The sequence below is a fragment of the Nannospalax galili genome, unplaced genomic scaffold (genome assembly GCF_000622305.1).
Source record: "Nannospalax galili isolate Female #2095 unplaced genomic scaffold, S.galili_v1.0 scaffold2896, whole genome shotgun sequence".
In the NCBI taxonomy this organism is placed as follows: Eukaryota; Metazoa; Chordata; class Mammalia; order Rodentia; family Spalacidae; genus Nannospalax; species Nannospalax galili.
In genome coordinates, this window is record NW_008337286.1 from 70,560 (window position 1) to 74,425 (window position 3,866).

Genomic DNA, 3,866 nt, shown 5'->3' on the forward strand with positions numbered 1-3,866 from the left:
ATGCCCACACACAGACACAAATCAGTACTGAAAAAAAATCTCTAGAAATTACATGAACTTGGGGCTAGAGAGATGGGTCAGCAGTTAAGAGCACTTACTACTCTTCTAGGAGACCTGGGTTCAGTCCCCAGCACCACATGGAAGCTAACACCCATCCTTAACTCAGTTCCAGGGGATCTGAAGCCCTCTTCTGGCCTCCTGGCACCAGGTACACACATGGTGCACTTACATACATGCAGACATTTCGAACATAAAATGAATAAAATCTTTTTTTAAAAAAAAGAAGAAGAAGAAGAAGAAGAAGAAGAAGAAGAAGAAGAAGAAAGAAGAAAGAAGAAGAAGAAGAAGAAGAAGAAAGAAGAAAGAAGAAGAAGAAGAAGAAGAAGAAGGAAAGAAGAGGAAGAGGAAGAAGAAGAAAAAGAAGAAGAAGAAGAAGAAGAAGAAGAAGAAGAAGAAGAAGAAGAAGAAGAAGAAGAAGAAGATAGAGTCAGCACTTGGGAGGCAGAGTCAGGTGGATCTCTGTGAGTTTGAGGCCAGCCTGGTCTACATAGTAAGTTCCAGGTCAGCTAGGGCTGTCTCAAAAAGACCAAAAAAAAAAAAAGAAAAGAAGAAGAAGAAGAAGAAAAGAACAATTATGGACATGCAAATCAAAGTTAATTTAAGATTTCATCTAACCCCAGTCAGAATGGCTAAGATCAAGAAACAAATGACACCAAATGCTGACATGAATTCAGGGAAGGGGAACCCTCATCCACTGTTGGTGGGATTGTAAACTGGTGCAACGACTGTGGAAATCAGTACAGAGAATTCTTTAAAAAATTAAAAATAAATCTACCATTTGATCCAGTTACACCACTTATACCCAAAGGACTCATCCTACTGCACAGATACTTGAGCAGCCATGTTTGTTGTTATTCTTTCTACAACAGCTAAGAAATTAAAGCAGGGACTGGAGAGATGGCTCAGCAGACAAGAGCACTGGCTGATCTTACAGAAGACCAGGTTCGATTCCCAGCACCCACATGGTAGTTAACAACCATCCATAACCCCAGTTCCAGGAGATCCAACACCATCTCCTGACTTCCATGGGTACTGAACAACACGGGTGCACTACATACATGGAGGCAGTGTACTCATATACATAGAAAATAAATAAAAATAATAAATAAAATTTAAAAAAATAAATAGAAACAACCTAAATGCCCCTCAACTGATGAATGGATAATGAAAATGTGGTACATTTCACAATGGAATTCTATTTGGCAGAAAAAAACCCCACAAAATCATGAATTTTGCAGGTAAAAGGATAGAACTAGAAACTTTTATCCTAAGTGAACTAACACAGACTCAGAAAAACAAGTGATATATGTTCTCTTTCATTTGTGGATCTGAACTCCAAATCCTTAGATCTGATTATATATCCTGATGTAGCTGCAAGAGCCAGGAAAATGGACAAGAACCATGGGGATAAATGGGGAAGAAGGAGGGATAAGAAAGAGGGATAGTAGGAGACAGGTGTTATCAAACGGGAAATGGAGGAAGGGAGGGATGTTTTAACTGGGGAGGAGAGATAAATAACACTTAGTTAAGTGAAAACCCAGGGGGAAATATATTAGTTCAAATTCCTACTGAAAAATACATATTCTTTCTATCTATCTATCTATCTATCTATCTATCTATCTATCTATCTATATCTATCTATCATCTATCTATCTATCTATCTATCTATCTATCTCTATCATCTATCTATCTATCTATCATCTATCTATCTATCTATTATCTATCTATCATATATCTATCTATCATCTATCATCTATATACATAGATATATATATATAGAGAGTGTGTGTGTGTGTGTGTGTATAGGTATAGCTGAAGGCTATATAACAAAAACACAGTGCCAGGCAGGAGAAACCTCCCTTTGAGTTGTTGGTCAGGGTAGTCCAAAGAGACTTCCAAAATAACAAAGGCTATTGATTGCTACAGCCGTTGATTGGTGCCCAGAATTTGAAGGTAAGACCCTGTTTCTGAAGACAGGCCATACTTTGGGCACAGGACTTGGAGAAAAAGAGCTGGAAATGACCTGGAAGCCTCCTCCCTGGAGACTAGTTCTCATGGTAACAGAGGACACTATGCAAGTACCTCTTGCATGGTATTCATGACATTTATAGTCAAATGGATAAAACTGGAGATCATTATGTTAAGTGAAATAACCCAGGCTCAGAAAGACAAGCACTGCATGTTTTTCCTTTACACATAGAGTCTAGGTTTAAATTTATGTATGTGTACATATGGAGGGGGTTGTGCCATCATGAAACTAGAAATGAGACCGTGAGAGAAGAAAAAGAAATATTATTTTAATTTTTTTTTTTGGTCTTTTTGAGACAGGGTCTCCCTGTAGCCCCAGCTGGCCTGGAACTCACTCTGTAGACCAGGCTGGCCTCAAAGTCACAGAGATGTGCCTGCCTCTGCTTCCCAAGTGCTAGGATTAAAGGTTTGTGACACCATTCCTGGTTTTAATTCTTTTTTATGTCTGTGTGTGTGCCTGAGTGTATATATGTGCACCATATGTGTGCAGTGCCCACAGAGGCCAGAAGAAGGTGTCATATCTCCTGGAACTGGAGTTATAAACACTTGTGAACTGGACCACAATGTTGAGAACCAAACCTGGGCCCTCTGCAAGAGCAGCAAGTGCTCTTAAACTGCTGGGTCATCTCTCCAGCCTGGAGAAGATAATCTTATGGGAGGGGGTAAACAGAGCAGGTAATGGAATACATGTGACATGAAAGAGAAGGGGACTCTTTGAAGGAGAAAGTGAACTAGTAAGATGGGGGTAAGGGGCAGTGGGGGAAGAGGATGAGCTAGAACAGAATATAATGATGCATAAGTCTGAAAATGCCATGGTGAACCCATTATTTTGCATGCTAACTTTAAAATTTTTAACATAAAAGGTACTTTTTAAAAGTACTATTTAAGCCAGGCATGGTGGCTCATGTCTTTAATCCCAGCACTCAGGAGGCAGAGGCAGGTGAATCTTTGTGAGATCAAGGTCAGCCTGGTCTACATTGTGAGTTCCAGGTCACAGAGACCATCTCTCAAAAAAAAAAAAAAAACCCTGAAACAATAAGAAACAATAAAAGTATTATTTAAGTGTGTGATTCTGAAAGAATGACAACCTTACATAAGTGGAAACAAACAAGACCTAGACCTTTGAGAATCTTGCATATTCTCTGCCACAGAGCTGGGCCTTAGCTGCTGTTCGCTCTTTCCTGGTTAGTAACTGCTCTTGCCACTCTCCAACCTTGGGTGGACCACAGACCACATTGCATCTCACCAAGTCAAGGAAATGAAGACAAGGAGAAAAGGCTCCTTTAGTGCAGTTAGATTGGCTCAGGCACTAAAGATAGCAAAGGTTATTTCGTTTGTATAGGATTGTCTCCTGTTTTCCAGGTGGGGGAAACAATTCTGACCAGGGGAATGCATATGGAGGACACTGAAAAGCCAGTTATTATTTTTAATACAAATTTTTTATTAATTATTTGATAATTTAATGCCTGCATGAGTGTTCTTATTCAAACGCTCTGCAGCTCTTCCCCAGGGTCCTCCTCAGGGCCACCCTTACCTCCTTGTTTCTTAGAATGTAAGCCACACGGTTCAGCAGCGGCGTCACCACCGTGTAGAACACTGCCACCGGGCGGTCCTGGGCCAGGTTGGCTCCAGAGTCTGGTCACAGGTAGATGATGGAGGCACAGGCAAAATGCACGATGACCACGGTGAGGTAGGCTGCGCAGGTGGAGAAGGCTTTGAGCCGGCCGGTGGCTGAAGGGATCCTCACGATGGCGGCCACGATGAAGGCGGTGGAGGGG

The 3,866-nt window shown here is 41.1% G+C and overlaps 1 pseudogene; it reads right to left on the minus strand.

The window, feature by feature from the left end:
- Positions 1–3,568: 3,568 nt before the first annotated feature.
- The window catches only part of LOC103733579, a 2,159-nt pseudogene continuing 1,861 nt past the window's right edge, over positions 3,569–3,866 (minus strand).